This window comes from Lathyrus oleraceus, chromosome 3, assembly GCF_024323335.1.
Source record: "Lathyrus oleraceus cultivar Zhongwan6 chromosome 3, CAAS_Psat_ZW6_1.0, whole genome shotgun sequence".
Lineage (NCBI taxonomy): Eukaryota > Viridiplantae > Streptophyta > Magnoliopsida > Fabales > Fabaceae > Lathyrus > Lathyrus oleraceus.
The window spans coordinates 180718262-180732301 of record NC_066581.1 but is presented as its reverse complement, the minus strand read 5'-3'; positions in this window follow the sequence as shown (position 1 = coordinate 180732301).

Sequence of the window (14040 nt, the reverse complement as noted above, 5' to 3'; positions counted from 1 at the left end):
TTTTAGGTTGAGTTTTCTCCCTTTGATAACAAAAGACCTTAAGGCTTTTGGACCAATCAATTCACCAACTCATTTTGAGATTTTTACCCCGAACTACGAGGTTTTGATCCTAATCTTTTTTTAAGATGGTACGTAGGCAATGGGTTCATCCATTCAAACACAAAATGTAAATAAATTGTATATTCTCTTCTCATCTCTTCAATCATGTTTGCACAAACAAATTTTCACAAAAATACCAACCTTACAACAAGTATGAAAAGGGCTCCCTATGAGTACCTAGGATGTTTTAGGTGCTTAAAACCTTCCCAATGCATAACCAACCCCCTTACTCAAATCTCTGACATTTTTACTACTTTTTGATTTGATAAAACTTTTAGGTTTTTGTTCGCTTTCTAACCATTCCGTTGGATAAATAGAAGTGCGGTGGCGACTCGACTTGTATGGTTTACCTTGGATTTAGTCAATATCTCTAATGGTAACGAATACCCCGCTACACGCAGGATGGACAAATTCCATCTAGGTCACTCATGTCCCTTAGCATACTTCGTGGAGTACCCATCAACTGTCTTTATGGTCATCCAGTTACAGACAATGTTTGATCAGCAATAAAGCACTTGACTCTACATCTAGGGTCCATAGTGGTTTCAGGTCGAAGGGTGGTATACACCATTATCACCATGAGAATAACTTATGATACTTTGCATAACATTATATATAGTATTCTCATAGCGGGTCAATCCAGTATAAATATTACTCTTAATATTCATACTTATGTTTAAGACTTGATAACTCCTTATCCATGATCCATGAGTTGTGATCATCAGTCTATACACATAATAACCTTAATGCTTTAATGTTATCCCACTTCACAATAAAGCTCGACTACGGATACTTTAAGAATATTGTCCTTATGTTTAATGTGATCTCATGATTAAGTCACACTTGATACATTAAACGGAATAGCTATTCAAGGGACTTTATTAAACAAACATAATAAAGAAAAAGCCTTTTATTATTAATAAATAATTCGATACAAGTACCAAAATTATTGGCCTCTAGGGCTCACACCAACAATCTCCCACTAGCACTAGAGCCATTTAGGCATACCCCCAATGCCCATAGATCTAGTATGGCCATCATGCTTCTACTGCGCAAGAGGCTTTGTCAGTGGGTCAGCAATATTGTCAAGTGTAGGTACTTTGCATATTTTCACATCTCCTTTATCTATTATCTCTCCAATGAGGTGATAACGCCTAAGTATGTGTTTGGATCGTTGGTGAGATCTAGGCTCCTTAGCTTGTGCGATAGCACCATTGTTATCACAATAGAGACCAATGGGATCCACAATGCTAGGAACCATGCCAGGTTCACTAATGAACTTTTTGATCCAAACTGCTTCCTTTGCTGCGCTTGAGGCAGCAATATACTCGGCCTCAGTTGTAGAATCAGCAACTGTATCTTGCTTTAAACTTTTCCATCTCACAGCGCCACCGTTTAAGCAAAACACGTAACCAGATTGCGATCTAAAGTAATCCTTATCTGTCTGGAAGCTAGCATCGGTGTATCCAATTACAACCAGCTCTTCTTGACCTCCATACATCAAGAATGAGTCCTTAGTCCTTCTCAAATACTTAAGGATATTCTTGACAGCTACCCAATGAGCATCACCAGGATCAGATTGGTACCTACTCGTTGCACTTAAAGAATACGAGACATCTGGTCGAGTAAATAACATGGCATACATGATAGATCATATTGCAGATGCATATGGAATCTTATTCATGCGATCCCTTTCTTCCTTAGTTGAAGGGGATTGTGTTTTTGATAGATACATGCCATGTTGCATAGGTATGAATCCTTTCTTGGAATCATACATATTAAAGCATCTCAACACTTTATCTATGTATGTACTCTGACATAGGCCAAACAGTTTCTGTGATCTATCTCTATAGATTCTGATTCCTAATATATAGGTTGCTTCACCTAGGTCCTTCATAGAAAAGCATTTCCCCAACCAAGTCTTTACTTGTTGCAGAGTAGGAACATCGTTTCCAATGAGTAATATGTCATCTACATATAATACCAGGAAAATGATCATGCTCCCACTAACCTTCTTGGAGACACAAGGCTCATCTTCGTTCTTGATGAATCCATATTGTTTTACTGTTTCATCAAAACGAAGATTCCAGCTTCTAGAAGCTTGCTTCAATCCATAGATTGATCCTTGTAACTTTCATATCTTTAGGGCTTCTTCTGGTATTTCAAATCCTTTAGGCCGTGTCATGTACACATCCTTAAGAAGATTCCCATTAAGGAAAGCAGTTTTGACATCCATCTGCCATATTTCATAATCATGATATGCAACGATAGCGAGTAAAATCCGAACAGATTTAAGCATTGCAACTGGTGAAAAGGTTTCTTCATAGTCAACCCCATGAATTTGTTTATATCCTTTTGCAACAAGTCTTGCCTTATAGGTATGTACCTTACCATCCATGTCAGTCTTCTTCTTGAAGACCCACTTGCATCCTATAGGGTTAACTCCTACAAGAGGCTCTACCAAGGTCCAAACTTGGTTTGTGTACATGGAATCCATTTCAGATTTCATAGCTTCTAGCCACTTCTCAGACTCGAGACTAGTTATTGCCTCTTGGTAGGTCACAGGCTCATCTTGATCCATTATGAGATATCCATATCTCTCAGGTAGTTGACGTATCCTGCTTGACCTACGCCGGTCTTGTTCTACTTGAGTAGGTTGTTCTTCCGCAACTACTTGTGTTTCCTGCTCTAATTCCTCCATAGGTGTATCAATGCTTTGTGATTCTTGAATTTCTTCAAGCTCTACTTTCCTCCCACTGATTCCTTTGGAAATAAAATCCTTTTCTAGGAAAACTCCTGTTTGAGCGACAAACACATTGCCCTCAAAAGGATTGTAGAGGTAATACCCTATTGTTTCTTTTGGATATCCCACAAATAAGCATTTGTCAGATTTGGGCTCAAGCTTAGTTGAAATTTGTCGTTTCACATAAGCATTTGTAAGACATATGTGGTTACTTACCACCCCATATCTCATATGGTGTCTTCTCAACCTTTTTGGATGGAGCACGGTTAAGTGTGTAAGCTGTTGTCAGTAGTGCATGTCCCCAAAAGGAGTTTGGAAGATCGGCGTGACTCATCAGGGATCGGACCATGTCTAACAGGGTTCGATTTCTTCTCTCAAATACACCATTCCACTGGGGTGTTCCAGGAGGAGTAAGTTGGGATAGGATCCCACACTCTTTCAGATGGTCATCAAACTCCAGGCTTAAATACTCACCACCTCGATCTGATCGAAGAGTTTTAATATTCTTACCTAGTTGGTTTTGTACTTCATTCTTGAATTCCTTGAACTTTTCAAAGGACTCTAATTTGTGTTCATTAAATACACATAACCATATATACTGAAATCATGAGTGAATGTGTGATGAAGTATTGAAAACCTTCTCTGGCTGGTATGTTCAGTGGTCCACATACATCAGTATGTATGAGGCCCAAAAGATCATCCGCTCTTTCACCTTTTCCTGTGAATGGAGACTTTGTCATCTTTCCAATTAAACAAGATCTGCATGTGTCATATGATTCACAATCAAAAGAGCCCAAGAGTCCATCTTTATGGAGTTTGGAAATGCGTTTCTCATTTATGTGGCCTAATCAACAATGCCAAAGGTAAGTTGGATTTAACTCGTTAGATTTCATCCTTTTAGTATTAATGTTATAAATAGGCCTTTTGAGATCAAGGCCATATAGTCCATTGCTCATTTGTGCAGTAGCATAGAATATATCATTCAAATAAACTGAGCAACAATTGTTCTTTATTATAAATGAAAAACCAAACTTGTCCAAACAAGAAATGGAAATAACATTCCTGCTAATTGCAGGTACATAATAACAATTCTCTAACTGAATTATTAAACCACTATGTAAAGTCAATACATAAGTTCCTACGGCTAAAGCAACAACCTTTGCTCCATTGCCAACTCGTAGGTCAACTTCACCTTTTGCCAAATCTCTACTCCTTTTTAGCCCCTGCACATTTGTACAAATGTGAGAACCGCATCCAGTATCTAATACCCATGATGCAGAAGTAGATAAATTAATTTCAATAACAAAAATACCTGAAGTTGAAGTCTCTACTCCGTTCTTCGTATCTTCCAGGTACTTTGGGCAGTTTCTCTTCTAGCGTCCGGTCTTACCGCAATGGAAGTAGGTGCCTACCTTTGTTATGGCTCCACTAGGCTTCAAAGCAACAACAGTGGGTATGGGTTTGGCAACTTCCTTGCCTTTCCCTTTATCACCCTGCTTGATGGGTCTTTTGTTATGTCTCTTTCCATTTCCGAACATCAGAATGGACTTCCCTTTTGACTTCAGGTTCTGCTCAGCAGTCTTTAACATGGATAGCAGTTCAGGAAGAGATTTGTCCATATCATTCATATTGAAATTTAGGACAAATTGACTGAATCTATCTGGCAACGATTGCAAGATCAAATCAGTCGCAAGTTCCTTTCCGAGGGGAAAACCTAACCTTTCAAGGTTTTCCACATACCCAATCATCTTGAGCACATGGGGACCTACAGGGGCTCCCTCAGCTAACTTGCCTTGAAAAAAGGCTTTTGAAACTTCAAACCTTTCATGCCTTACTTGCTCTTAATAGATCATCTTCAGGTGTTCGATCATATCGAGCGCTGCCATGTTCTCATGTTGCTTTTGTGATTCTGAGTTCATGGTAGCTAGCATGAGACAAGCAGTTTCATTGGCATCATCGACATGCTTCTTATAAGCATCTCTTTCTGCCTTAGGTGCAGAACTAGGAGGTTCCTCTTCAGGAACAGGTTTCTCCAAGACATACAACTTTCTATCATGTTTGAGGACAATCCTCAGGTTTCGGTGCCAATCCAGAAAATTTGTCCTAGACAATTTTTCCTTGTCAAGGATTGATCGCAAAATGTTGTTAGAGGTGTTTGTTGTCATGGTAATCTACATGAAATTAATGAAAATATAAGTATCAATAACATATTTAATTAGGCCTTTAATTAAATATGCTCCCACTATTTTTACGCAAAACAAATGACCCTCATCATTTGATTCGGAAAATCCCGTTGGAAGATTTTCTAGTGGGTCGAGATCCATGTTTCACTTTGTTTTAAGTCCGCGTGGGTGGATTACACAAAACTAGGTTATTTAGGTAGGAACTCCTTCCAATTGTATCTAATACAACTCTCGAATATTTTAGTTGGGTGAATAACTTCTTATTCCAATCCATCACATGGATCATGTCCAACTCTTGCTTCTAAACACATATAATCTTATTATAATTTGTTTAGTTAAGTTTGACCCATTGTTTTAGAAATTGGATATTACAATTATCCTATCGCACCTTACTAATATAGAATATGCACCTCGCGTAGGCGAAACCTACATTATTCGATACTAGTCTTGATGAGTGCTAAAACTTGGAAAGCATAAACTTAACATTTAATTTGAGGGAATTGCAATTATTCTGATCTCACCGGCTTATTTATCATATAAATCGTCTCTCACATGCATCAACATACATTCACATGCATCAACATGCATTCACATGCATCAACATACATTCACATGCATCAACATACATAATGAAACAGTTATGGCCCCTAGCGCAATTGTTCTCCCAAGCCAATGAGAGAACCTAAGCTAACCTAATAACGATCTAACCTTCTCCAAGCAAGATCTTCAAGGTTGTCCTCCTTTGATATCGAATTCTTCTCTTTCTTCATAACATTACATTACATAAAATAAACTCGTTTTACATACGAGGGATTGATATGAGAAAAGAAGTTACATTAAGAGATTAAAAGGAGAGGCACGACACGCAGGTCGTATTTTAAAACCCAAAACAAAATATAGGAAAACTAAGGCCAGAACTGATCACCACAAGACAATAATAATAAACACATTATTATTATTAATTTTAATTCTTTTAATCAATTAAAACCAAATTAAATTTCGGCGACCGATCACACTACGCAGAGTTAGTCGGGGGTCCGCTGCCCGGTCAGCGGGAACGGGTTCATGACGAACGTCACGCGGCCAAAATAACAGAAACACCTAGAATTCTGAATCTGTGAATGGGACGACCGTCACAAAGCATGGTACGACCGTCACGTCCATCTTGTGACGATCGTCACAGGCCCATGACGAACGTCACGCGGCCAAAATCAGGGTTTTTGAAACTATCAACAGGCGCGATCCAACAAGCCCTCAATTCACAACTCTTTGACGGCACAACCCTTGTGCCGTCACTAATCCTAATGCGCCAATTTCAGACCTTCAAACACACCTCGATTGTTGATTCAGTATGATTGATCAACAGGTCATTGCTTCACCATACTAATGTCGGATTCCAAAGCAAATGACCATTGATCACTCAAAGGAAAACAACCATTAAGTGTTTGAATGAACGAAACAGAAACAATATATCATATATACCGTATTTTGCATTAGGATTACTTATATCATATATGTAACTTGATCGATCTCAATTGTGTAACCTGTGGACGATCGATGTATCGTTGCTTCACCATACAAATGTCGGTTCCGAAGCATAGTCAACATCAATCATCCAAATCGTACACACGTGATGCCAAATTTAATTACTCGTTTAATTAATTGATTCCTTCTGTCTTTTAATCATATTAATACAAAAAATAAACAACTATCAGATGCATGGTTTCATAAGTGGCTCTAATACCACTGAAGGAGAAGGGCGATACAAAATGCAACAGAATTTAAAATTTTCTCCTTTAGTGATCCTTACGAATGGGCATGATCAGTGATAGAATCGTTACCTCTTGTGACGATTGAAACCTTTGATGCAGATCTATGGAGCGATCACGAACGTTGAACGATGACAACGCCTCTACTCAGTCCACACGAACGGATTCCTTCAATCTCAGTGCTAGCTGCTACGAATGAAGGCTTTGAGTGTGTGTGAGAGAGAGAGAGAGAGAGAGAGAGAGAGAATATGAAATTGCAACTGCAATGAATGCTTCTGCACAAGGGTTCTATTTATAGAACCACTTATGTGGGCTACAAGCTAAAAAACCCACTTAAGTGTATGTGGCCCATATGTTATAATATGCCAAAAATCACTTAAGCGCGTGGTACCTTACCATATTTCATATTCTACTTAAGTACACCGTACCTTACGATGTTCTACAATTCACTTAAGTGCACCGTACCTTATGGTGTTTCTTAGTTACTCTATCTCTCATCAATCCGTCCTTTGTGTGTGAGCCTGTAGGTTTTCGCGGCATTGGCAATTATATTAAATCACGTATTTAACATAGTAAACAGTGAGCGGTATCTAGCAACACATCACTGCTACCCAAGACACGAAAATGTCATATGATCTGACAAATCCTTTTGTGATAATACTTATGTGTATAATTACCCTTTTGCCCTTATGTCTATATTGAACACAAGGCATAGATCGTGTCATCCTTGTCCAGTTCAATATTGGGCCCATAGACATTTATCTTGTTACGCAGGATGGGCAAATTCCATCTAGGTCACTCATGTCCCTTAGCATGCTTCGTGGAGTACTCATCAACTGCCTTTATGGTCATCCAGTTACGGACAATGTTTGATCAACAATAAAGCACTCGACTCTACATCTAGGGTCCATAGTGGTTTCAGGTTGAAGGGTGGTATACACCATTATCACCATGAGAATAACTTATGACACTTTTCATAACATTCTATATAGTATTCTCATAGCGGGTCAATCCAATATAAATATTACTCTTAATATTCAGACCTATGTTAAAGACTTGATAACTCATTATCCATGATCCATGAGATGTGATCATCAGTCTATATACATAATAGTCTTAATGCTTTAATGTTATCCCACTTCACAATAAAGCTCGACTACAGATACTTTAAGAATATTGTCCTTATGTTTAATGTGATCTCATGATTAAGTCACACTTGATACATTAAACGGAATAACTATTCTAGGGACTTTATTAAACAAACATAATAAAGAAAAATCCTTTTATTATTAATAAATAATTCGATACAAGTACCAAAAGTATTGGCCTCTAGGGCTCTCACCAACACTTTTTTCGGGTATTGGGCAAAAATTAACAAACCACAAACTAAGAAGACTATTACCAGTTACTGGGTATTAGACTCCTAGCGGACCAAAATATCCATCTAGGTAAGAGCTAGAAAGAAAACGGTCAATAAAGACTCAACCTCATGAGGACATAACTCAAGGGGAGTAATTCCATCCGGAAAATTTTTGGGAGAGGAAACTGAAATAACAATCATCCACGAGGAAACGAACTTAGTGGGGAAACAGAGAAAGGTTAAAGTCTTTTCTGCTTAGGGGCTGACACTCTACAATTGGAGGAGGACATACACCAAATTAGATATGGGGAGAAAGTACCGCCATAACAGAGAATGAGAATCTCAAACCAATCAAATAGGATGATGCAGGATATGCAAATTATGAAATTATATGAATGTATATGTATATGTATATATGATGATTATGCTGACAAAACGATCACAAAGGATACAAGAGGTGTCGCAAAGAATTTGAACCACTGGTACAATCCTCTGTCAATTTACAAAATATGAAGACTACTATTGGAGAATAGGGAAATCAAACATCCCAAAAGCTCAATCCATAGTCAGGGAAGGAGGGGGTCTGCTAAGGATAAAACACATCCAACTGAAGGGAATTTTAGGTCAACACCATAAAAATGGGAGACAACCCTACTGGGGAGGAATCAAAAAGCTGCTCAAAAACCTGGAGGGAACTCTGACTGGGAGCAAAGATGCGACGATCGGTGGGGATACCAAAGCGATCTACTAGGGAGATATCAAACATCTTCTGATGACGATCTACTGCTGATGAAATACGAACTCCGCTGGGAAGGCCGAAACTTTGTTGGGGACCAAGACACGCCACTGGGGATGTACAAGCATCTTAGCGACTTTACTGGGGAAAATAATACAACACAGAGTATATGAATCAACTAACTCAGCTAGGGAAACAGAAAGACACTCCACTGGAGAACTGAATCCATTAGCTAAGGACAAAAGCACTCTACTGAGGAAATGAGTCAATACTGATGACTAGAGATACCTGAAGAGTTACTGCTTGGGGAACCTCAGATGCTTCACACTTAAGGACTTGCTATTCATTGAAATGTTGTTGATATTATTGTTACTTGCTTTGGAAAAGTTTTTGCTTTTATATTTTTAAGAAAAAAATGATTTTGAAAATTTAAAAATTTTATTTCAAAATGATCATAATAATAATTTAAAACTATTGGCTGAAGTAAATAAGAGTAGAAACAATGGGATAAAAGCTCAACTTTATTTGATAGAATGGTAGTCTATAAATGACAAGACTCCATAGATTATACAAAGTTGAAAATGGTAATTTACATGGAAAAGGGTTACATTGAATACAAATGATCCTTAATCCTTCTACCAAATCTTGAGATCCACTATGCTTTTAACCGCTGCTGAAGATTGTAGCACCTCAAATTTGCACCCCCCATTCATCCATTCATTTCATTTTTAGGTCATTGACATTACATTAACATTACATTAACATTGCATAGTACATTGCATCTCATCAGTCAAGACTGGCATCAAGACGATTCATCTGTGCAAGAGACTAAGCATTTTCTTGAAAAGAAGCCACATGAGTATTCTAGAGAGCTTACATGAACCAAGGTTCATTTTGAAGCAATTTGACCAAGTGCTAGAGGCTCAAAAGTCATCAGTACATGTCCAAGTCATCTACGGCCCATAAAAGTCAACTAAAAGTCAACTGAGGGCTAGGAGGTAGAGAAATGGTTTGAGACACTTCATTCATGTCCAAAAGAGGTTTATTCATCATGTCAAATATCTACCTTGAAGATTTTGAAGCCAAATCAAAAGTTTCCAAAAATGGAAAGTGACCTGTAATTTCAAGTTTCCAAAAATGGCATGTTTTTGGACCATTTTCAACTTGACTTTACAACATCAAAGAAGCATCAAATGAAATTTTGTCTAACATGAAAGTTAAAGCTCTTTCGCTCCCATTTCCAAAAAGTCCAATATCATGAGCATCTGATGAATGATTGAGAAGATATGATCAAATCATTTCCAAGTGTGCATGGAACTTCAACAAGCCATAACTTTTGATCTAAAACTCCAAATTGAGTGCCTCTTTTTACATAATGCTTGTCATGATTCATATTTTCCAAATCCATCAAGGCATTGCATGAAAATCATTTGAGCTCATTTTGGAGGGAAAATCATGAATTTGAATTTGGTGCATCATATGAGCTTTTTAACCATTCCAGCATGTTCATAAGATGATTTTAAGTGAAATTGCATGGTCATGTGGTACTGTTCACGTTCATGTTGCATGCGTGGGGGTGAAATTTCCAATTTGCACTACACCTCACTTTTGAATTAAAATTTCATTAGCCAAGTTAAGTGTGATTAGCAATGTGATTAAGGAAGCATATAAAAGGCTAATCATAACAGAATTTTTCACAATTCATCATTCTAGATCTAGATTCAGACTTTCCCTCCAAAAATTCTCTCCATCATAATTCAAATTTTTTCCACATAACACCGTGATTTTCTTGCATATTTGTGTTCTCTGATCATCATTTAGTATAGATCAAGCTTTGATTTGCAGAATTTGGTGAAGAATTAAGCATATGAAGCTCAAGAACATGGCAATGGAAATTGAACTTTGAGCTAGATCCAAGCCTTTCCAAGAGTTGATTCGTGCTTCAGAAGTCATAACAAGGTTGATAGAAGAGATTTGGACCTTGCTAAGCACCTGAATCTACTGCTGCCATTGTTGGATCTTCAAGAGGTAGGTTTTTCGAACTTCCTAATTCTTGTTTTTATTGCCATAGACTTGTAGTTCGTTGCTTGCTGATTCTACTGATATAAAAATCTTGAAATTTGGTTGAGTATTCATGGAGTTATATGAAGTTAAAGTTTGATGTTGAAAAATGTTCTTCTTCGATTTGCATGATTCATGAGGAATTAGATCAAAATAAGGCTGGATTCATGATGTACGTGTTGCAACCTTTCCAATGATGTATGATTTTGCAAAATCTGGAATTTTTTTTGGTGTTGTTCACTGTTCGGCCACCGTCTTCATGAAGAAGACGGTGGAAACCACCACATTGGCACTGTAGCGCAGCCGGTTAGGGCTTCTGCAACTGAGCACTCATGAACGTACCAGGATCGAGTTCGATCCCTTCCTGCGCGCGTTTCATTTTTCATTTTTATTTCTTCATAGCCAAAACGACACCGTTTTACATGCCGCGCTTATCCTCCCTTCGATCCTCAGCCGTGCAAATTCCAATTTCTCACTTCAATTATCATTTTATTTCATGTTTTGCAATTTTTATTTCATTTTATGCATGCTCATTCAAAAAATCGTAAAAAATAGCTTGATGATCCAAATAATTCCAGATTCTTTTCTACACGATCCCTGAGATGTCTACTATTTTTTGGTTATGATTTTATGATTTTACCACTTCTGGAATTTTAAATGTGATTGATTCTTTGAACATGTACACAAATGGACCATGCCTCATTCAACTTGGTGTGAAATGCTCAATTCTTGTCCAAGTGCCATGAAATTTTATATGCTGCTTCCTAACATGTTGTAGGATGTTTGAGATTTTATTTGGCATTTTTAGAATTTTCCTTCTCTGTTTGGGACACATGATTGTATGGTGTGACAATGTGTGTCACACAATTTGATGTTGATCTTATTCATTTTCATTGCCATATCAATTGAGCTTCTCTGTTTACAATTTTTGTAATGATGATTGTGTTGGACATGTTGTATGCTCATAAAAATTTCCAGAATTGTTTGAGTCATTTCTGTTTTAATATGGAATTTTGATTCTTGATAACCAATGGTATGCACCTTTTGTGTGTCTTGCCTTATCTTGCTCATTACGTGGCCTTGCCTAATGCTTTTGACTTGGTCCTTTTTAGGACATGTTCATGATTGATTAAATATGCTTCATGTTGAATATTGGTTGCTGTTTTGACTTTTTGCCTTACCTTTGACCCTAGCATTGGTGCTAGTGGTTTGTACTCACTTGTTAAGTTTTGTATTTCAGGTTTAAGCTTATAGTCCCATTGGTTTATGTTGATCTCATGAATTGAGATGCAAAATTCTTTGTCCACTAATCCTTTGTGTTATAGGTTCATGGAATGTGGTGGAATCACTTGAATTCTTGAGCCATAAAGCTTGACTTGTGTGCATATTGAGTTGTAACACTGTTATCTGTTGGTTGTTTGTCTGAACATAGTACTGATTGTTTAGCTTTTCTTACAGGTACTTTAGCCGCTTTAACTTATTGCTTGAGTTGCTTTGCTTGTGGTTGGCATACCACCTTGGTAACTTCCTATTCTCCATGTAGTCTGGAAGACCTGTCATTTTCTTTTGGCAGACACCTGTCTGAAGCCCTCCTTAAGAGGCAATGTTTGTGGTTGTTTATGTTTATGCCATGTACTTCAAAGACCTCCTAAGTGAAGAGGCATTGGCAGATAGAAGGGATGTGCAATCCATCCCCTGCTATTCAGTGGAGTCTTTCATCTTGCTCGCACTATGTGCTGATGCATTTTGAATAAACACCCAAGATCCTTTGTATAGAGAGTCGGTCAAGTGGAGTAGAGTCCCACATTCTGGACTCCCACGTTTTCATTGATTGAAGCTCACCCAGGCCCAGGTTAAGAGCTATGAGGTCTTGTCCTCATTACCCTCTCATCTGCTCACCCTGACGGTCAATGTCAGTGGTTAAGAGCCCTCAGATACCCTTCCAGTACCGGCTTGTTTGTCGAGGTTGATATGACCCCTTGACTAAAGCCTTACCCTTGATGTTTAAGCCCCTTGTTGGTGTGTTTACTTCATGCTGTATGTGTTTGTGTGGTGTGATTGTATCCCCTAGGTTTGCTAGACTTCGCATTGTCTCTCGTTTGCATGTCAACTAAGGTAGCACGGTTCCTTCGTCTAGGACTTCCTTTCTTGCGTGAGCTTTCCTAAAACACAAACAAACATTATCCCCTCTTAAGGACACGTTAACTCCTTCTACTACAAGTGAGTAAGCCTCCAAAGGTCGAGCATCCGGTAGATTGCGTAGTGACGTTGTTCACCTAAAAAGCACAAAACAAACAGAAATAGTTCAGCTGAACTACGGCAACTCTGATTCTCATGTCCAGATGAGATACGTAGGCACGAGATGCGATGTCTTGTCGAGTTTAACTAACAACTAACTTTGATCCTTTTCTCTCGCCCCGTTGCGATTGAGACCTCCCCTTTCTCTTGCCCTAGTTGCAATCGAGACCCTCCTTCTTCGTGTGTGCTTGTTTGTTTGGAGTCTGACATAAGTCCAGCGATTGGCATTTGGTTTCCTGTTTCTTTTGTGGAGTTGGATGTAAGACCAGCGATTGGCATTCCGTTTCCGGTTGTGTATTTGCTTTGACGTCTCAGCGTCCTTTCAGCGTTTTGTTTCGGCGTGTGTTAGCCGAGCTACGAGTGCTCTGATTCTTCCTCTGGTTAGAGAAGATACGTATGCATAGGATGCGAGGTCCTAGCGAGCACGTTTCCCATTCCCCCGAACTACGTCGACTCTGATGTTTGTCTCTGACAAACTACGTAGGCCCAGGATGCGACATCCTGCCGAGTCACCTTCTTCTGTCTTTCATATGTGTTTCCTTCCAGTGTGTGTACAGTTTTTGAGCAGTTATTCAGCAACCTTTCTTCTATTCTTTCTGAGCGTGAATCCCGTCGAGTACGACGGATGCGTAGGGGTGCTAATACCTTCCCTTCGCATAACCGACTCCCGATCCTATCAATCTCTGGTCGTGAGACCATTCCTTTCTAGGTTTACTTCGAGCGTTTCCTTTCCCTCCTTTGGGATAAATAACGCACGGTGGCGGCTCTGTGTCTTTTCCCGCCGGTTTTTC